Below are 22,035 nucleotides of genomic sequence, written 5' to 3'. Positions count from 1 at the left end.
TTTTGGCTGCATTGGGTCTTTGTTCTGCACACAGGCTTTCTCCAGTTGCCGCAAGCATGTGTTACTCTTTGTTGCGGTGCGCTGGCTTCTCTTTGTTGTGGTGCGCTGACTTCTCATTGCGGTGGCTTCTCTCATTGCAGAGCTAGGCAGTGGGCTTCAGTAGTTGTGGCTCGTGGGCTCTAGGGCGCAGGCTCAGTAGTTGTGGCACACAGGCTTAGTTGCTCCACGGCACGTGGGATCTTCCTGGACCAGGGTTCGAACTCGTGTTCCCTGCATTGGCAGGTGGATTCTTAACCACTGCGCTACCAGGGAAGTCCCTTATTGCCCGTTTTTTTAACATCTCTGAATATAAGGATAGTAATTATTGATCTTTAGTAACGGGGAAGTTACTGTCTCTGATATTTTTGTCTAGTTTATCCAGAGTATTAAAAAGAGTAACTCTGGTCAACTGCAGCTAGTGAGGAAGAGGAAAAAGAGACATTTCAAGGAAAAGGAGAAACATATTCTTTTTTCTTTTTCTTTTTTTTTTGCGGTACACAGGCCTCTCACTGTTGTGGCCTCTCTTGTTGCGGAGCACAGGCTCTGGACGCGCAGGCTCAGAGGCCATGGCCCACGGGCCCAGCCGCTTCGCGGTATGTGGGATCTTCCCGGACCAGGGCACGAACCCGTGTCCTCTGCATCGGCAGGCGGACTCTCAACCACTGTGCCACCAGGGAAGCCCAATATTCTTAAAAAAGATTCTGAAGATGGAAACAAAAAGTAGCTTTTTGGCCTTTGCTGTGCAACCAGACCTCTTGGGAATACCTAATTCAGGCTTCTACTGCTTTATTGTCGTATCTCATTAGCAGGGTGATGGTTATTTACTAAACTTTGAAATTATGTAAATAGTATTAATTTTCAAGAATCCTGTTAAATTTGAGATGTTCTGAAAAAACAGGCAAAACTGCCTTTCTCCTCTTTTATTCCATTAAAAAAACGAAAATGGATAGCTATATAACAGTGCATAGAATAATATAGAATGTATATATTAACATAATACTATTATATATACAGGTACATATGTATATATAGTATTAATATATCAATACCATGATCCTATTGGTATATGTTGGCAAACAACTTTAATTTTTCTAATTAAGAGAATTATGCATAGCTTTTTTCACTCTTTTAACATCTTAGTGTAATAAAAACTTGGATGTGAGTGGTTACACTCAGACAGGCTGTCCCCCATGGAAGAACTAGGGAACTGACTAGGGTGCTAATTAGAACCCTTTATAGTCCTTTTACAGAAAGCGGTAAACTCATGCCACTGGTTATGAAAACAGTGAAAAGAAGGGAAGAGAAGGATTCAGGAGGAAGCAGGGAGGAAACTGCCAATGATGGCAGTCACCGTTCTGAAGTCGGTTTGGTGCCCAGTATAAGCTCATTCTCATTGAGAACTAATGCCCGTTTCTGAGTTTTGGAACTGAATGACCAACTTGTATGTTTTTGTTAACCTGGGAGATTTGCTTAACCACATTGTGGGCATTGGGGAGGTAGAAAAAAGAAATAGAAAATTGAAAGATATTCACATAATCCCCACCTTCAGTGGGCAGCTGTCATCATACAATGTCTGGAGGCCTCTGATGAAGCAGCTGGCAGGGATGGTGGAGGTGCTTCTTTCCCTCATGGTCTTGATGGTGGCTCATTTCTGTAAACTTAAAAAAATTGTACTGCCAATTCCATCTATCACTGCTGCAGTAAATGTACTTATTTCAGAATAGTCATTCCTGCATATCTTTTGTTAATTGTTCATTTCTGGCATAGATTCCTGGGTCACTACAGTTTATACTTTTGCATCTAGAAAAGGGATTTTTAATCTCCTTATTTTGGGTCTCAAAGTTAGCTCCTTACCATTAGTTCCTGCAGATGCTATATTGGCTCATTGAGAAAATAGGCTTTGTTATGGACATTTGGAAAAGTTGAATAGTTTGTGTCTGCTTATTTTCCTTTATCCAGAAACTGCCCCCCTCAGAATAGATTAAAAGAGAATAATTTCTCTTTATTACATTTTTTCTTTTAATATTTTCCTTTTGCTCATGTGTTAAATGACACAACTTTTTATTGTAGACCTGAAAGGCTTGACTAATACAAAATTTCAGTCAATTGAAACCTTACTTGCAATGTTTAAAAAGTATTGAGTTCATCTGCTTCACATCTTTACTTAAGTACACTTCACTGAAGCCTTTCCTTGGCCATCTTATTTAAAATTGGAAGCCCCGCTCCTGTACTCCTTTACTTGTTTTATTTTTCTCTACAACACTTACCACTAACTCTTAATTTTTTTAAATCTTATTTTCTGTCCCTCCATCTCCACCCCAATATACACTAAATCCCGTGAGAGCAGGGGTTTTTGTCTGTTGCATTCTCTTTTCCAAAGGCAGGGTACAGTCAGGAAGCTCAATATGGATGCTGCCGAGCTTGGGCCTAAGGACTTGTTCTCAGCGGCTGGTCTGTGAGACAGGGAAGGAGGTGGCAGGTGTTTGTGTTTGGGGTGAAGGTGAGCATTTGACACATCTTAGAGGTAAAGTGCCAGGTCTGGGCCCTTTGCACCAAAGCACCAGCAGTCACAGCAACAGAGACACCATGGGCTGGTGTTTTAACGGGAATAGGTGAAGTCAGTGTGGGATCAAACCAAGCTGAGAATAAGGTAGACATAGGAGGCCTTCAGTTCATCAAGTTGAGCTGTGTATACAGAGGAGCTTTTTTCATCACCTCTTTTAGTAATTTGTTGAATAATTTTAACATGAAGATGAAACTTTCCATTAGCATCATGAGAGCAGTAGCCATACTTTTCTTGTTCCCTGATGTTTGTCCAGCACTTAGCAGAATTCTGGTACGTGTTAGGTGTTTGTGAAATTCTAATTGAGTGAGTGAGTGAATGAAATCCCACGTTGAGTGCAACATTTCAAAGTGCATATTTTATGCGGGAAAGGGGGTAGAGAGAAGGAACCCTCCTACATTGTTGGTGGGAATATAAATTGGTGCAGCCACTATGGAGAAGAATATGGAGGTTTCTCTAAAAGCAGAGTTACCATATGATCCAACACTCCTGGGCATATATCCAGAAAAGACAAAGACTCTAATTCAAAAAGATACACACACCCCAATGTTCGTAGCAGCACTATTTATAATAGCCAAGACATGGAAGTAGCTAAATGTCTATTGACAGATGAATGGATAAAGAAGATGTGGTATATGTATACAATGGAATATTACTGAACCATAAAAAAGAATGGAATAATGCCATTTGCAGCAACATGGATGGACCTAGAGATTATCATACTAAGTGAAGTAAGTCAAAGACAAATATCATATGATATCACTTATTTGTGGAATATAAAATATGGTACAGATGAGCTCATTTACAAAACAGAAACAGACTCACAGACATAGAAAACTTATGGTTATCAAAGGGGAAAAGGGCTGGGAGGGATAAATTAGGAGTTTGGGATTAGCAGATACAAACTATTATATATAAAATAGAGGGAGGTGGGATGAATTGGGAGATTGGGATTGACATATGTACACTATTGATACTATTTATAAAATAGATAACTAATGGAAACCTATTGTATAGCATAGGGAACTCTACTCAGTGCCCTGTGGTGACCTAAATGAGAAGGAAATCCAAAAAAGAGGGGATATATGTATACGTATAGCTGATTCACTTTGCTGTACAGTATAAACTAACACAATATTGTAAAGCAGTTGTACTCCAATAAAAAAATAAGATAGATAAACAACAAAGTCTTACTGTATAGCACAGGGAACTATATTCAGTATCTTTTTTTGTTGTTGCGGTATGTGGGCCGCTCACTGTTGTGGCCTCTCCCGTTGCGGAGCACAGGCTCTGGACGCGCAGGCTCAGCGGCCATGGCTCACGGGCCTAGCCGCTCCGCGGCATATGGGATCTTCTCAGACTGGGGCATGAAACCGCGTCCCCTGCATCGGCAGGCGGACTCTCAACCACTGCACCACCAGGGAAGCCCTATATTCAGTATCTTGTAATAACCTATAATGAAAAAGGATATGAAAAAAATATATGTATATATATCTGAATCACTTTGCTGTACGCCAGAAACTAACACAAACATTGTAAATGAACTATACTTCAATTAAAAAGAAAATTCAAAGTGCATATTTTATGCCCGATATATAAAAATCTCGTTAATATGCAAGCTTTATCACCATCTTATCTCAATTTTTTCTTTACTCAGTTTCTTTATTTTTCCAACATAGCATTCCTTTAAATAAGTTTCCTTGGTATATTTGAGAGATGATTCAATTTAAAAGTGCATTAACTATATAACTTTCAAAACTATATGTTTTATGTAACAAAGTATTCTCTAATTATAGCTGTTGGAGTTAACATTACTGTTAATTGTTTCTTTGAGACAAAGTTACATCTGTGAGGATCTCTCTCATGGGTTGGGGGTGGGGTGCAACTAAAAAAAATTCTTTGGCAAAGCAAAGGGACTGGCTCTCTCATTGTAAATTTAACCTGAACTGCATAACAAGCTGAGCCTTTTCCCTTGGTTTTCTAAGGTTCTTCACACACTCTGTTCCTTTTCAGCTCTTTTAATTAATGCTATATTCTCAGACTTTATGTCTACACTTACAAGATGGAGGAGAACCTTAAACCACAGTAATATGTTCTGTGTTATTAGCTTGCATTAGATATTCCTTAGCCACAGAAAAGTTGGTTATCCTGTAACTAAAATATGAGGCTCAGGTGAGCAGTAATAGTTTAAATACAAATAACTTTTTACAGCTGGAATATTTAAAATAGTTTTGTTCCCTCCCTCCATGGGTAAACTTCATGCACATGAAAATAATTTTAAATTTGTAGGTTAAATTCATTTCTTAGCTCCTTTGAAATAGTCTGGCCTTTTCAAAAAAGAAAGCTTTAATCATACTGTCTTCCTTACAAAAGGTCACTTCCTTCATGTAAATTAGGATATTTTTGCATCTGGGTCCACTCTGTGGTTTCTTTATGGGTATAATTAACTTAATTGCCTTCTCAGTGCTTTATGATAGGAAAATGGGAACTATTTTAAACTTTTGTAGGTATTGACATTTAAAATGATTAAACTTGTGAACAAGGTTCAACTTTATTCTAATGCAAAAATCTGCACAGTATGATGAGGTACAATATAGTGTTTGACTGAATTTCATGCACTGTATGTAAGTCATGGAATATGCACAAGATAAAAAAAATCAAATATAATGGTGAATGATAGAAATTTCTGTTCTGAGAGGAGTAACTTCGTTTCTTGAAACTGGGGTAAAAGTGGTTGAGAGATCTGGTTCAGTAATCAGGCTGGCCTTAGCTTAAAGCCTGCCTCTGCCACTTTACAGCTTTGGGAGGGCTGCATAACCTCCCTAAGGCCATTCCTTTATAAAACTGGGATAATGAAAGTATTTATTTCATAAGGTTGTGAAGGATTAAATGAAGTAATGCATGTAAAGCTTGATACATTTCCATAATCAGTATGCAATAAATGCTAACTATAAATTATATATATATTTTGTGTATGTGTGGTATGTATACTGGAATTGGGCCAGGCCCTTTTGAAGATGTCTCATAAAACTAATGTAGCAAAACTTCTAGGCAGATACCCATGTTATTTAAATAAGTACAATCAGCTGATTTCACATTAGCAGATGTCTTTATTTGCTCCTAAACTCTTACAAAGTGAAGTTACATTTACATGTCGTATGAATTCCCCTTTACCCTTTTGGATATTTCCCATTTGACCAGAGTCTTTTTATTTTTGATAAAAGTGAAATATCTTTTCTAGACACACAACCCTACTATTGCACATTATTTCACCCTACCACATATACATTCTGTATACCACATATGTACCCTTTGTCACTGTAAAAATTACTTTTCACAATGTTATTGTTCTCTATTGTGGCAGGTAGGAATGTGTCCTTGAACCATTTCTTCACATCTTAGAAAACATTAATATCTCACTTGTTATAGAAATGGTTTGGAAATTATAGTATCTAATAACACTGCACTTCCATAGGTCATTCTTGGCATAACAGTATTAACCCCTAGAACATCAGCCCAACTTGAAAAAGGAAAAAGTATCTGCTCTTAAAATAATGTTGAAAGCTCTGTACTTTATTCATGTTAGCCTTCACTCAGCAAATTCTTTAATAAGCTTGGTTTTAATTTTTCACTGCTCATGCATGGCAAATAAAATGCCACAAATGAGGAAAGGGATGAGAGTTGATCTGATGGGAAGTGGCTACAGGAGTATGCTTTTAGACATGACAGTGGAAATTGTCTGACAATCTGATATCAAGAGTAGAAAAAACTCAAAATACCACCCAACATTTCAGTAATGGACAGTCATAATTATATCCTTGTCATCAAAAAAATGTTAAAGAATATTCAGCATTGTAGAAAGCAAGATAGTATATAATTTCCTAGAAATTTCAACTGAAATATTTTCAATTTTACCTTCATATAGAAGACTACACATAGAGTGTAACATAATTAGAAATAGCATTCTGACCATTATATCACAACCAGGCATCTTTTTTCTTCTTTGGTTTCCATTGGCCCCACCTCTTAAGTCTTTGTGAGATCAAAAGAGTGTTTAATTAAAGGGTCTTAAAATTCTCTACAAATGAATGTGGTTGGTTAACAAAGAATTTTCTTTTTTGATACTGATTATGATGTTTCAGATGACTATCAATAAGGTATTTGGTTAGTGCAGGATTTCTCAAGTCAGCACTGTTAACGTTTTGGGCTCGATAATTCTTTGTTGTGAGGGGCTCTTCTGTGCATTGAGGGACGTTTAGCAGCATCCCTGGCCTCAATTCACTAGATACCAGTAGCTCTAGGCATTGCCAAATATACCTAGAGAGCCTAAATTGCCCCAGGTTGAGAACTATTGGTTTAGTGTAAATGCGTTTAAGTTGGGTGTGAACTTAAATTTAAATTAGGTACGAACCAGGGACTTCCCTGATGGTCCAGTGGGTAAGACTCTGTGCTCCCAATGCAGGGGGCCCGGGTTTGATCCCTTCAGGGAACTAGATCCTGCATGCATGCCGCAACTAAGAAGCCCCCATGCTGCAATGAAGATCCCGTGTGCTGCAACTAAGACCCGGCGCTGCCAAAATAAATAAATAAAAATGAGTAAGTATTAAAAAAAATAAATTAGGTATGAACCAAATGCATCATTAATCATTTTAGCTATGCAGAATATCCAGTTACCATCATTTCTGGTTGGTCATTTTGGGTACCTTCTGGTCTCACTTTTTTTGTTGTTGAATGGAGGAGAGAACTGCCTGTGTTTCTTACATTTTCCATATTGTAACGTGAAAGTACTGAAAAAGATTTCTATGACTCACAGGGAAGTGTACATCATTGTTTTAACTTCACATTATAGGAGCTTCTAGACTTTTTGGTGGGCCATATAATTCCTAGTAGAGTGCCAAGTGCTGGTTGAAGGGGAGAGCACTTGCAACTTGCCTAATTTTACCTGGTGCCCTAAAATAGCTGGTGCTCTTGAATTCAGTCTCTGGATATGCTGAACGCAGCAGGAGAGAGCACCAGAGAATCTATGAGAGAGATGAATGTTGCCAGCCTTTGTTGCCCTGGCCAGAGAGGGTGCTGCTGGCCTTGCTATCTCATTTTCTCCTCTTTCTCATTCCATCAAGAGTTTTATCATTTCCATATTGGTTTTGCAGTAGCATGAACCAGATAAAGGGATGCACAAAAGCACCAGAGGAGGCTAGAGCTATGGGAATGCTTTGAGGGAGTTTTAAATAGGCCCAGAAATAATGGCAGAGTGTGAGAAGTGCACGGGCGATCAGAGGGGATTTGAGATGTTGCTATAGAGTGGACATTTTATTCATATTCATATTTGAAGGCCTTCTACATGCCAGGTGCTAAGCAAAGAGCTTTATATACACAGCTTCATTTAGTCCTCCCACCAATTTTCTGAGGCATGTACTGTTATATTTATTTAACAGATGAGGAGGCCAAGGCCTCAGAAGGGTGATTGACTGGCCCAAAGGCTCACAGCTACTAAGTGGTAGAACCAGGACACATCCAGGCTGGTCCAGGTATGAAGCCTGCAGTCGTAACCACAGATTCAGTTAATATGCTGCTAGATACTACATTTCTAGTTTGTGAGATTTAGAGACACAAATAGTGGAAACTTATCTTTTATTCTAATTAAATAAAAAGAAACTAAAATACTTTGGACCTGTCAACTTAAAAAATATGTGCACCCTAGAAGTTGAGAGTTACGGTGTTTTTTTTTTAATTAATTAATTTTTATTTTTGGCTACGTTAGGTCTTCGTTGCTGCACGCAGGCTTTCTTTAGTTGTGGCGAGCGGGGGCTGCTCTTTTGTTGCATGTGGGGTCTTCCTGGACCAGGGCTCGAACCTGTGTCCCCTGCATTGGCAGGAGGATTCTTAACCACTGCACCACCAGGGAAGCCCCAAGAGTTATGTTTTATTCAGTGGGAATTTTTACGGGAGGCAGCATCTCAAGTAACCCTGAGAGAACTGCTCCAAACAGGCCAAGGGGGGAGCTAGGATATATAGGAGTTTTACAACAAAGTGCAGGTAGTAGGAACAAAAGATTACTGTTAGTTAAAGAAAACTAGAAGTCTCAAGCTTAGCACTTTTCTATGTATGGTTCATGCAAGAGTCTGGGCTCACTGAAATCATTCCTTTGATATGCGTCTCAGCTATCTAGGGCCTGTATCCTGTATTTTCATATCCTGAGTTTCCTCAGGGCTCACTGTGGGGAGTGGCTGCAGTCTGATGACTGCTAGATGGTAAGTGTTCTTTTCCTTCCTGAGTTCCCTCAGGGCTCACCTATGGCAGCTCACCTATGGCAATGGTTGCAGTCACTGATGACTGTGACATCCTTTGTTTACTGATACGGCAGGCAATATTCCATTTATCAGACCACTGAGAAGAGAAATAGAGTGCTCCCTGGCCTTGTGAGAGCCCATGTCTTCTAGCAGAATACCACTCTTACTCCTTTCCTCCTTGTGTGTGTGTACGTGGCTTCCTGGTTTGGGTTGGTAGCTTGTTAATTTAGGTGGATATTTAGGTAGATTTAAAAATATTTTTGGTTAGATATTTTTAAGGCTAGAAAGGAGATTACATGCACTGTTAACTGTTGATTTATGATAAGATAAATGTATAAATCATCTAGATATATCTCAGACCATTGTTCCTGCCCACTGTCATCTGCTTAAATAAAATCTCTGCATCATTCTTAGAGAATTACTTCAGGTGATCCCAATTTATGAACAATAGGCTAGTAGCCCTCTGGTTTTATGGTATGTTTTATGATAAATAAATTCCTCTGTCCCTCTAGTTAAGCAAAGTTCACTGAGCCATCAGCCCTGGGATCTGGTCACAGTGGCTCAGCTCATTCCTGTCCCCGACTATTCCTAATAAAAAAGTTTTATCTTTAAAGCTCTTGTTTGTAAATTGTCACATTTCTCAAAAGTTTTCCCTTTTCTTTATGACTAAGAAAAGAGTTTGTGAGAAACAGAATGTCAAGTCAAGAAAATCTTTTATCCTAGGAGAGCATAGTACTGATAGTGATCAAAAGACCAGGTGAAAATGAATGATACAGCTTTCAAGTTCAGTTTTTTTGCATTTGACTGTGATGACAGTTTTGAAGAAGGAACAGTATTTAAAAAGGACCTAAAAAAATTAAAGTAATACATTGTGATCAAAAAAATAAGTTGACAGGCTGACTTTAAAAAAAAAAAGGTTTTTTGAGGTAGAGTTCAGATACTGTACAGTTTAGCCATTTAAAGTAGACAGGCTGCACAACTACTGAAGCCCGTGCGCCTAGAACCCGTGCTCCACAACAAGAGAAGCCACCGCAGTGAGAAGCCCACGCACCGCAATAAAGAGTAGCCCCCGCTCGCGGCAACTAGAGAAAGCCTGTGCACATCAACGAAGACCCAACACAGCCAATCAATCAATCAATCAAAAAAAAAAAAAGCCAACAGAGATATACCAAAAAAATAATAAATAAATAAAGTAGATAAGCTGGGTCTTCCCTGGTGGCGCAGTGGTTAAGAATCTCCCTGCCAATTCAGGGGATGTGGGTTCGAGCCCTGGTCCAGGAAGATCCCACATGCTGCAGAGCAACTAAGCCCCTGTGCCACAAATACTGAGGCTGCGCTCTAGAGCTTACGAGGCACCGCGTACCTAGAGCCCGTGCTGGGCAACAAAAGAAGCTATCGCAATGAGAAGCCCGTGCACCGCAATGAAGAGTAGACCCCTCTCGCGGCAACTAGAGAAAGCCTGTGCACAGCAACAAAGACCCAACGCAGGGCTTCCCTGGTGGCGCAGTTGTTGAGAGTCCGCCTGCCGATGCAGGGGACACGGGTTCGTGTCCCAGTCCGGGAAGATCCCACATGCCGCAGAGTGGCTGGGCCCGTGAGCCATGGCCGCTGAGCCTGCGTGTCTGGAGCCTGTGCTCCGCAACGGGAGAGGCCACAGCAGTGAGAGACCCGCGTACCGCAAAAAAAAAAAAAAAGACCCAACACAGCCAAAAAAAAATAATAATAAATAAATAAAAAATAAAGTAGACAGGCTGACTTCTGAGATGGAAAAACTTTGAATTGTTTCAATACTGTCCCATAGAACTCTGAATTAGGCGATGATTTTTGACAGGAATTTCTTCTCTTCAAAGGTGCTTAATCCTGGCAAGGTAAGAACTGAGGTAAAGATCAAACAAAGGATGGGGGGCATTTCTTCAGAATTCAGAAAGGTTTGGCAACCTTTAAGAAGACACTCTGTCTCAAATTTGTAACCATTTAATGCTTTCTACCAAATTGTGTAACACTGAAATGGTGATTGATAATGGAAATAGATACGTTGAGGTGATTGTTAATGTAAATAGATGCGTTGACTTACTGTGGTATCTTGCACAGAAGCTTAGCAAAGTGGGATAGAAGAGCAAGGGTCACTGATGAGTAAGCACCTATGGAAATATGTACCTTCCTCTAACATTTACCAGTTGAAGACTTTTGGGTGTGTTCATAGTTGGCCATGAAAGAATGTGAGGTGAATGAAGTGGAAAGATGATTCAGACGTCCTTTAAGAGATAAGAAAGCCTGCAGTTGCTATAATAAGATCTGTTAGAAAAAGAAGTTGGTCCTCAGTGAAGTTTTTAGTAAAACTCAGTCTTGTCTAGTTGTTACAAGAAAAAAATCCTTTAAAAATATACAATATTTATAATATGGCTCGCTAAACATAAGTTTCTACATGCTTAATATTTGTAAAAGCCCATGTTGAAGTTCTTTTCTTTTTAGTTTGCTATTTCTGTGGTATAAAATAGGTATTTAGGAAATCTGACTTTGACTTACATAATTCTTACCCTTTGACCATTGCTTAGGAATGATTAGATAGCAGATTGGGGGGTGCCTATAGTACAATGGCTTTTTATATGGGTAAGAACTGAAGGAAACATCCCATGCTAGGATACTGAATAAAAACTGTTGTTTCTGTGAGTGCTGAAAATGGCAGTCGGAAAACATATTTATTGCATTCCATCAATAGGTCTTTATGCATTGGTTATTTTGGAAATGAACTTACACATTTCATGCAAACAATTATTTGGAGAATGAGGCATAATTTGAGTTGTGAATAAGATACATATTATTTCCAAGAGTCTAAAATTTATCTGTTAAACACAGTTTCAAACAGCTTCTGTAAGGACTTCCTGCTTGTAGAACTTACAATTTTTCTAGGGAAGCCTAAAGGCTATGTAAAATTTTTTTAGTGGTTGCAACTAATTTTTGTTTGTTTGTTTTTTGTTTTTTTTGCCGTACGTGGGCCTCTCACTGCTGTGGCCTCTCCCGTTGCGGAGCACAGGCTCCAGACACGCAGGCTCAGCGGCCATGGCTCACGGGCCCAGCCGCTCCGCGGCATGTGGGATCTTACTGGACTGGGGCACGAACCCGTGTCCCCTGCATTGGCAGGCGGACTCTCAACCACTGCGCCAATTAATTTTAAAATGTTGTTTTGTCTTGCTCATGTGCACTCCCTAGCCTAGGCAGTGTGGGGCATGATTCTGCCCTCAATGGAGAGAACATCAATACCTGTTACACAAACTAGAAAGTGATCAACTTAGAATGCGTAGAGGTGCCAAAAATCTGCAGCAGGGGCCACAGGAACAGTCCACAGAGGAGGAGGTGGCACCAGTTCCACCCCTGAAGGTGAGATTTAGCCTTGGATCAGTGGGGGAAGTTTGCCCTGCCTAGAGTGGGAAAGCACAGGCTGGTTATGGTGAGTGCAGTTAGTTTAGTTAGCCACCAGCCCTGGGCTATAGAGATATTCCAAGTAAAGGATAAAGCAAAGCCCTTCCCATAATCTGCATAAGCCGCCTCTCCCACCAAAAGCAAAAACAAAAGCAAAAAAACCCCCCAAACCTCCCCAGATGAACCATGCACTTTTCTATCGGGGAACTGCTATTTGGTCTACTGTTCTATAAGTGGTCACCCAGTTTTCATCTGAGGAGTCACTGGACTGAAAATAAAACCTTCACACATCTTAAGTAAAGAAGATATTGGCTCAGGACTAGAAGAATTTAAGTCTTTGTTCTCTTAAAATTTGTTTTCCTTCACTATATTTTCATGATTTAGAATTACCTTTATGTTTCTCAAGGAGTAGTCTCTGGGGTATGGTTGGAATGACTCAAATAAAGGCTATTAAAGTTATTCTTTCACCTTCCCAGAGTTAAAGTTTATTGTCCTTTAAGCATTAGATTTTTGATTTAAGGTGACACTATTATATGTACACAGTTGTGCTGTATTAAATGAGACTGTCCATTTGAAATATGAGAGATATCTGACACAACTAATTAAATTTACAGTGAAAGGCTTAACATTCTAGTCCTGGGTTATCCATTAACTTGCCCAGTGACAGGGCATATCATTTGAATGACTTGCTTTGTTTTTCACCTGTTAAATAGAATGTAACCTGGCTAAATACTTAATAAGGCAAGGTTTGGAATACACAAACAAAAATGCTGTCCCTTCCCCCAGGACACTGTCTGATATGTTCACTGTGGAATCTTCACACATAACAGGCACTCAGATATTTATTGGTTAAAATCAATGTAGAAGAGAAATCGTTTTTTCCCCCCTGTGGTGTTAGGAGAGGGAAAAAACAAAACCAAAACCAAACAACCCCTCCCCCCCAAACCACTCATTAAGAGGGAGATAACACAGGTATAAGACAAAAAACTGTTTGGCAAAAATGAGAAGTGAATGCCTGCCTGATCTGTCCTCAGATCTTCAGGTTCCTCAAATTGTAACCTTGGCGCCTTTCGTTTTGCCCTCACTTGCTCATTCACTTTGGTTGATTCATTCAGTCAGAATTCACTTATTGAGCACCTATAGGTGCCAAGCCCTGGTTTAAGCATGATGAATTTGGGCCCATGCCATCATCGTAGTAGAACAGTGAATAGAAGCAGATCACAGCGCTATGTGGTGTTAGAAGTATTGTGATGAATGTATGTAGAAGGTATAGTAGGAATACAAATAAGAGAGACCTCATTTCTGTCTGAGCAGATGGAGCAGAGTCGGATGGGCTCATAGAAAAATGAGTGTCTTGAGCTTGGTCTTGAAATATTAATGTGTATTCAGCAAGGGGAAGGGAAGGAAGTTGAAAGGAAGAGAATGGCAGATCATGGGGGACATAGGAGCAGACTGATCACCTCCTGTAGGCTGAATTATAGGAGAGGATGTGCAAGAAGGATATGAAGAAAAACTGGGGAAAACCTGAAACCATAAGACGTCTCCTGACACAGAATATTTCTAAAGTAGGATTATAAATTAATATATTTTGTTATATTTCTCCCCAAAAGTACACTATTATATTTTTATGTAATTTAGTCTTCATAATACTATTGTTGGGTATATCGTTTACAAATATCTTTTACCATTCAGTAAGCGGCCTTTTTGTTTTGTTGAAAGCTTTCAAAAGTTTTTTAGTTTGATATAGTCCCACTTGTTTTGCTTTTGCTTTTGCTTCCCCTGGCTGAGGAGACATATCCAAAAAATACTGCTAAGACTGATGCTAAAGAGCATACTGCCTCTGTTTTCTTCTAGAAGTTTTATGGTTTCAGGTCTTATATTTAAGTCTTTAATTCATTTTGAATTTATTTTTGTGCATGGTGTGAGAAAGTAGTCCAGTTTGATTCTTTTGCATGTAGCTGTCCAGTTTGAACACCATTTACTGAAGTGACTAAGTTTTCCCCACTGTATATTCTTGCCTCCTTTGTCATAGATTAATTGACCATATAACTGTAGATTCATTTCTGGGCTCTCTATTCTGTTCCTTTGGTCTATGTGTCTGTTCTTGTGCCACCACCATACTGTTTTGATGACTGTAGCTTTGTAATATAGTGTGAAATCAGGGAGCATAATACCTCTAGTTTTGTTCCTCTTTCTTAAGATTGTCTTGGCTATTTGATGTCTTTTGTGGTTCCATACAAATTTTAGAAGTATTTTTTCTAGTTCTGTGAAAAATGCCATTGGTGTTTTCATAGGGATTGCATCAAATCTGTAGATTGCCTTGGGGAGTATGGTCATTTCAATGATAATTCTTCCAATCTAAGAACACTGTCTTTCCATCTCTTTGTGTTGTCTTCATTTTCTTTCATTAGTGTATTATAGTTTTCCAGGTATGGGTCTTTTACCTCCTTAGGTTAGATTCATTCCTAGGTATTTTATTCTTTTCCATGTGATTGTAAGTGGGATTGTTTTCTTAATTTCTCTTTCTCATGGTTTGTTGTTAGTGTATAGAAATTCGACAGATTTCTGTATATTAATTTTGTGTCCTGTAACTTAACCGATTTTATCGATGAGTCCTACCTAGTATTTTTTTGGTGGTGTCTGTAGGATTTTCTGTGTATAGCATCATATCAACAAGCAGTGACAGTTTTACTTTTTCCTTTCCAATTTGGATTCCTTTTATTGCTTTTTCTCGTCTGGTTGCCATGGCTAGGACTTCGAATACTATGTTGAATAAAAGTGGTGAGAGTGGGCATCCTTGTCTTGTTCCTTCCTGATCTTAGAGGAAATGCTTTCAGCTTTTCATGGTTGAGTATGATGTTAGCTGTGTGCTTGTTATATGGCCTTTATTATGTTGAGGTATATTCCCTCTATGCCCAGTTTGTTGAGAGTTTTTATCATAAGTAGAAGTAAGCAGCCAGAGAAAAAAAGATGTATTACATATACAGTAATAGAGATAAGGATCTTTGGCAGCAGATTTCTCCTCTGAAACAACGAAAGCAAGAAAACAAAGGAGCAACATCTTTGAAGTACTCAAAGAAAAAAACTATTAACTCATAATTCTATACCCATTGAAAATATTTTTCAAAAATAAAGGTGAAATAAGGACATATTTTAGACATTTTCAGACATACAAAAGCCTAAAGAATTCATCACCAAATGGATGGGCTTTCAGGTTCCCTGTTTGATTGGGCAGAGATGATTTGATCATAAACAGGCAGACCTTAGCTTGGTCATTCAGAATGTGTTTCTAGGAATGAGGAACTTGGACTGAGAAAAGCATATTACTGTATGAAATTGGGGCCTACATTTAAGCCAAGGGGACTGAACGACAGAAGGTTGGTTGTGAGCAGAGGAAGACTAGTCCGTGAAATGAGATACAAAGGTGACGCCAGAAAACCTCCCTTGGTTTCTGGAGGTCTTCCAATTTCCTGTTACAGTCTTTCCTGAGACTGAGTTGCAGCCCTACATTTGGTTTCTGTGAGAAAACCATTTCATCTTTAGAGTAGACTTAGCTGTTTTTAAGCTAGTTCTACATGTTCTTGGAACTTGTCACCAAAAAAAAAAAAAAGTTCCAAATTTTCTTTCTTGTTTATTTTAGGGTAAATATAAATGATGAGGTTGTCAAATCTAGACATAAGAACAGAAATAATAGTCAATTGTGAGTATTTAGCCGTTCTAGGCCCATCATCTTTGGGATACTCAACACGTTTTCTTAGGGAACTTTAAGGCCTTGGGTTTCTGTTAAGTCATAGAGGAAAAAGATGCTATAGCTTTTAAAGTTAGTTCCTTTTCTCACTATCTAGAGTGCCCAGGCAGCCAGAAATTGTTGAAGAAATGAGGAAAACAGTGGCAAGTGCCTCAATGTCAACGTTGGTGTGAGTGTACCAGAAAAATTAGGGTTTTGTATATGCACTATTTGCTTTTCTAGCATTCTCTACAAAATGCCCTATGTTTTGATTGTTATTAGATAGCATCTTTGATTTTGCCTTTTCATTAATCACTAGTCTTTTATAAGCCTTTTTAATCCTTTTAAAATCACTCGTGGTTTGTTTTTTTAATATTTATTTATTTGGCTGCGCCGGGTCTTAGTTGCGGCTTGCGGGATCTTCATTGCCCCGTGCAGGATCTTGTTTAGTTGCGGCATGTGGGAGCTAGTTCCCCCACCAGGGGTCGAACCTGGACTCCCTGCATTGGGAGCGTGGAGCCTTACCCACAGGACCACCAGCGAAGTCCCTGTTTTAAACAAGTTTTTTTTTTTTTTTTTTTAATTTATTTATTTATTTTTGGCTGCGTTGAGTCTTCATTGCTGCACGCAGGCTTTCTCTAGTTGCGGCGAGCGGGGGTTACTCTTTGTTGTGGTGCATGGGCTTCTCATTGCGGTGGCTTCTCGTTGCGGAGCACAGGTTCTAGGCACGTGGGCTTCAGTAGTTGTGGCATGTGGGCTCAGTAGTTGTGGCTCGCGGGCTCTGGAGTACAGGCACAGTAGTTGTGGCACATAGGCTTAGTTGCTCCGCGGCATGTGGGATCTTCCTGGACCAGGGCTCGAACCCGTGTCTCCTGCATTGGCAGGCAGATTCTTAACCACTGTGCCAGCAGGGAAGCCCTTAAACAAGTTTTGATTGCTGTTTGTCTGTATCTCTAACCTAATAGTTAAGAAAAAAACAAGCCTTTTATTTAATTCGATAAGATCATAAGCATGCTTTTGACCAAATATTTTGCTGGTTAATATCTTAAATTCACTAGACTCCAATTTAGAATCTCAGAAAATTCTTTTAATAGGTGCCTTTTTTTAAAAATTCCTCAATGTTCTTATTTCTAACAATGTATTTTGTGATTCTTTGTAATTTTCTTCCTTTCTGGGTGAAGTAACAGAGTATTAAAGTCTTTTATGAAGGTCCTGGTGATCTCAATACTCTTTGGGGGTGCTTTGACCTACTTAGAATGGTTCTTTGTGTTGGAGAGCATGTTTATCCCCAGGGTAACTGCTACAGAATTGCCCCGTGTGAATGCATTGAAACTTCCCACTTTGCAAAGTCTTTTTATTACACAAACACAATGAAGCTTCATGCAGCCAAAAAGAAGTGAGGAAGATTGCATTGTACTTGACTTCCTTAAATTAAGAAGTTTTATTCATCTCAGTTCTACAGATTCTAACAATAATATTTTGAACGAGGATTTCACAGCAGCAGTTGCTTACATGTGTTCCATCTCAATATGATTGCTGTTTTGAGAAACATCTTTATGCATTTTGTTTAATAGGACATTATGCATATAGAGAAAATTTTACTTTGTACTTAGATCTTTTTTAGGCATATGGCTCTGTGCCTAAAATTGACATTTTAAAGAATATAGCAGTTAGTCCTTTTAGATATTTAAAGATAAACTATCAAGATGATTGTATTTAACTTACAGTATACGTTTAAAAATGTATACTGTATACATTTTTAAATGTTTGTACTTATTAATATTTGATGTTTTGATTGACAGAATATCTATGTCATATGCTTTCTTTAGGGTTGGGTCATTTGCAGTAGACTTTTTTCCTAATCGTTTCAAGGTTTTAAATGCAAGTAGATATAGAAATTAGAAAAAGAGTCACTTAAAATAATAAAATAAGCGGGGCATGTTCCCTTTGGTCATCATCAAGATTTGACTTCAAAGATATGTGATGTTTGTTAAGACAATATGATGAATGTAGAGGTGTTTTTATGTACCTTGGCCTCTAGGAGGCAGCATGATCCAGTGTAAAACTTCTGGATCCTGAATAAGGAAACTTGGTCTTTTGTCATTTGAAGAATTTTCCTGTGTGAAATTATTTGCCCTCTGAATCATACCGTTACACTGGGAATGAATAAAATTACAGCTGATAGAGTCCTAGAGAAGGAGATTTGGTGAGTATGTCATTCACTTTGTGATTACTTGAAAAGGAATTACTGTGACTGCCATAGCAGTAGCCTAATGATTGAGAAAGTAAAGGAATTAATAATTTTAATGGATAGGTACTTTTCCATTTGCAGACCACAGTTCTCTTGTGTAAATGCTCTATGAGCATTACTGTCATTAACAGTTCAGGGCTCTCATTTCTAGCTGGTGTTTTTGCTAAAGTACTATGTTAAGTGTTGATTTGAATATAATTTGTTTTATTTTTTTAAAATATTTATTCAGTTGCGTCAGGTCTTAGTTGGGGCAGGCGGGCTGCTTAGTTGCAGCGGACTCCTTAGTTGTGGCAGGCGGGCTCCTTAGTTGCAGCTTGTGGGCTCCTTAGTTACGACATGCGAACTCTCAGTTGCAGCATGTCTGTGGGATCTAGTTGCCCGACCAGGGATCAAACCCGGGCCCCCTGCATTGGGAGCGTGGTGTCTAACCACTGAGCCACCAGGGCAGTCCCCTGTATAAAATTTAGATAATCATATTTAAATTAGCAAATGTTATAGCTCTCCTACATTAGCAAGTGTAGTTCTACAGCTATTATTAAAAGCTATCTAACATTGGTTGAAATTCAGGAGATACCTTATGCCAATTTCTTCATTGTAATTAGATACTTTTGCATGTGATCGAAATATACTGTGACATGTGACTTGCTGGCTTCAGGAGAACAGGGATTGTGAATGTGTTGTATGAGGACAATGTGAGAGCAGTAGTCCTTTAGTCTATTTTCCTTCCTTTTCCTGTTTTCACAACACCTGAATAATGGCTATTTAGTGACTTGGCTGAGAGTATTGTAGTAAAAGGATAATGCCCCTTGGTTCTCCTGGAATTACCACTTTTAGAAGAATTTGTTCTGCTCAAAATTCAAAGGTATTCAGAAGGCAAAGGCACTGGTGGGAGGATTTATTTATAACCTTATTTATGAGATTGATATTGTTTTTATCATTAATTTAATTTTAGATCTTTTTTCAACCAAAACCTCATAAAGTTCAGCGTGCTCTTTTACCTTTGAATATGCTTAATGCAGAAAGAATTAACCAAAGTAATAAAAAGTTATACTGAAAGAAGTGATAAATGTTAAGAAAAATTAGAGTGCCATATATTCTAAAGAAGTTCACTACTTCCGTTTCCAAAAAAGGATGGGGTGCTGTAAAATGGAAGTCTCTGTGAACAAATAATCTGACATTTTCTTGTTTGAATGGTCTGAGACTTCCGCCTCCCCTTTAGAATTTGAGACACAAAGGTCTTCAGTCAGCTAATGAGCTGGGCTGCTTTTGCTTTAAAATAAATAAATAAATAAATGCTCATTGTTTCTATATTGACTGGGTGATATTTGGGACAAAATGGAAATGGAGAACATGAACTGGTATAACCTGTTCTGAATTCTGTAATGAGTAGGCATGTACTTGATGAAGGAATTAAATTATTTGGAAACCTTTGGATTTTAAAAAGCAAAACAGGGTTTCTATTCTCTACTTTCCATGTATTCTACATTATGTCATTAAAAGGTTACTTTTAGGTAAACATGTAATTTCTAACAAGAAAAACTGTAATTTAAAGAAGTATTCTATTCCAATATTGTTTATAATTTTTTTGGTTTGTTTTTAGATTTTTTAAATTGAAGTGTAGTTGATTTACAATATTGTGTTAGTTTCAAGTGTACAGTATAGTGATTCAGTTATTTTTTTTCAGATTATATTCCATTATAGGTTATTACAAGACAGTGAATATAATTCCCTGTACTATACAGTAAATCTTTGTTGCTTATATATTTTATGTATAGTAGTTTGTATCTGCCAATACCATCCTCTTAATTTGTCCCTCCCACTCTCCCTCTCCCTTGGATAACCATAAGTTTTCTGTTTTTAACTAGAAATCAGAGTTACGTGAAGGAGAATTATTGTGAAATATTTTATATTTTAGCCAAAGTGTGTCTAGGGTTATTTTTGTCCATTAACTTAATTCAGGACCACTACCACTGAAATAATAATGCCTAAAGGTGTCACGATCTTAAGATGGGGAACTGCAGTAACTAGATTACTTTTCTTACCACTTAAAGCTGTCCTCGCGACGTCCCTGGTAGTCCAGTTGTTAAGACTCTGCACTTCCATTGTAGGGGGCACAGGTTCGATCCTTGGTCCCTGGTCAGGGAACTAGATCCCGAATGCCATGTGACGCAGCCAAAAAAAAAAAAAAAAAATCAACTTCCGGTAGCCCTTGGGAATTCCCTGGTAGTCCAGTGGTTAGGACTCCATGCTTCCAACACAGGGGGCACAGATTCGATACCTGGTCAGGGAACTAAGATTCTACTTGCTTCACAGCGCCCCCCCTTACAAAAAACTGTCCTCATTTTGGAACTATCCAGTGCCACAAGCATACATCACAAATACGCCATAGTGTGTATAGATTGTGGAGGGAAATTTCTAACATCTAATCACTAGGGTCTTTTGCAAGAAAAGACAGTCTTACTTGGTCTGTCAAATTAATATGGAATAATATGCACTGGTACAGTATTCACTGAGCTTAAAGATGTCTTCAGTGGACCCAGTACTCAAGGGTTGAGTTTTGTGGGTGTTTATGTATGAGTGTGCTGGGCTATTTCCTTAAAAATAATCAGCTTATTAGGCACTATTAAAAGTATTATATCGGGGCTTCCCTAGTGGTGCAGTGGTTGAGAGTCCGCCTGCCGATGCAGGGGACGCCGGTTCGCGCCCCGGTCCAGGAAGATCCCACATGCCGCGGAGCGGCTGGGCCCGTGAGCCATGGCCGCTGAGCCTCCACGTCCGGAGCCTGTGCTCCGCAACGGGAGAGGCCACAACAGTGAGAGACCCGCGTACCGCAAAAAAAAAAAAAAAAAAAAAAGTATTATATCGTTATTTGCACCCAGAACAGCATGTAGCATGTACAAATAGAATGCAAATTTCAGTGGAAACCAGAGTCCTAGGGCTGAAAGGGACCTTGGAGAGCCTCTGGTGCTTCCTTCCTCTAGCTCTGTTCCCAGGAGCTGGAGTCAGGAGTTCTGCTATTGAAATTAAATAACTAAATGTTTAATAATTAAATAATGACAGGATTGCTTTCCTTTCTGTTAATTAGATAATTAATAAAATTTCTTCATTTACATTTTTTTCACTCAATTTTTTTTTTTTAAATCATTTCCTGCCGTTTTTATCAGTCTGCTTGGGAGCACTAACTGAATTCAATGTGAAATTTGTACTTGTACAAATGAATACAAATTAATGGGAAAATTAATTTGTATTCAAACAGCTTATTTTTTGTGACCTTGTTTGCTGTGGCTGTAATTTTTAAAATTTCTAATAGGTATAATTATATTTTCTGCTAATAAGTCCCTTGTGTGTGATAAAACTGAACTTAGCTGGTAAATCAATACTTTACAAGAACATGTTCTGCAAAGAGCATCATGAATTTCAAGTCTCCATTACCCAATAGTTAACTACAACTGGTGATCTGGTCCAGTGTTCTTACTTAGCAGTGAGGCCCAGAGAGATTTAATGACTCGATTTAAGGTCACCCAAGAAATCAATGGTGCTATCATACCGCTTCTAACTTTATATTCATTGTTCTAGATTTAACAGCAATACTTCACAGACAGTATAACTGAATTTGGAGGGAGCATTTTTGTTTGAGAAGCATTTACTTATTCTTCACTAATGTAATTTTCATTTTTACAATGAAACAGGCTCATAGAGTTTAAGGGATTTGCTTAAGTTTGCTAAAGTTTCTCTGCTAGTTAAA

At 38.6% G+C, this 22,035-nt stretch overlaps 1 protein-coding gene across 5 annotated transcripts in view; it reads left to right on the top strand.

Moving 5' to 3' along the window:
* FGD4 (FYVE, RhoGEF and PH domain containing 4) overlaps nt 1-22,035 on the top strand; it is a 197,019-nt gene that overhangs the window by 13,622 nt on the left and 161,362 nt on the right. The window contains exon 1 of one of the 5 annotated variants that reach the window (XM_060306018.2): nt 18,156-18,245. The exons of 3 other annotated variants lie outside the window; for them this stretch is intronic. The gene's annotated coding sequence lies outside the window, so the exon portion shown is untranslated. Of the gene's footprint in view, nt 1-18,155; nt 18,246-22,035 lie in introns of those variants that run through there. One more of the 5 variants, XM_060306016.2, reaches the window with a different exon arrangement.

The sequence above is a fragment of the Globicephala melas genome, chromosome 10 (assembly GCF_963455315.2).
Source record: "Globicephala melas chromosome 10, mGloMel1.2, whole genome shotgun sequence".
Lineage (NCBI taxonomy): Eukaryota > Metazoa > Chordata > Mammalia > Artiodactyla > Delphinidae > Globicephala > Globicephala melas.
The sequence above is the reverse complement of the archived record's forward strand: the minus strand, read 5'-3'. Positions and strand labels throughout refer to the sequence as shown.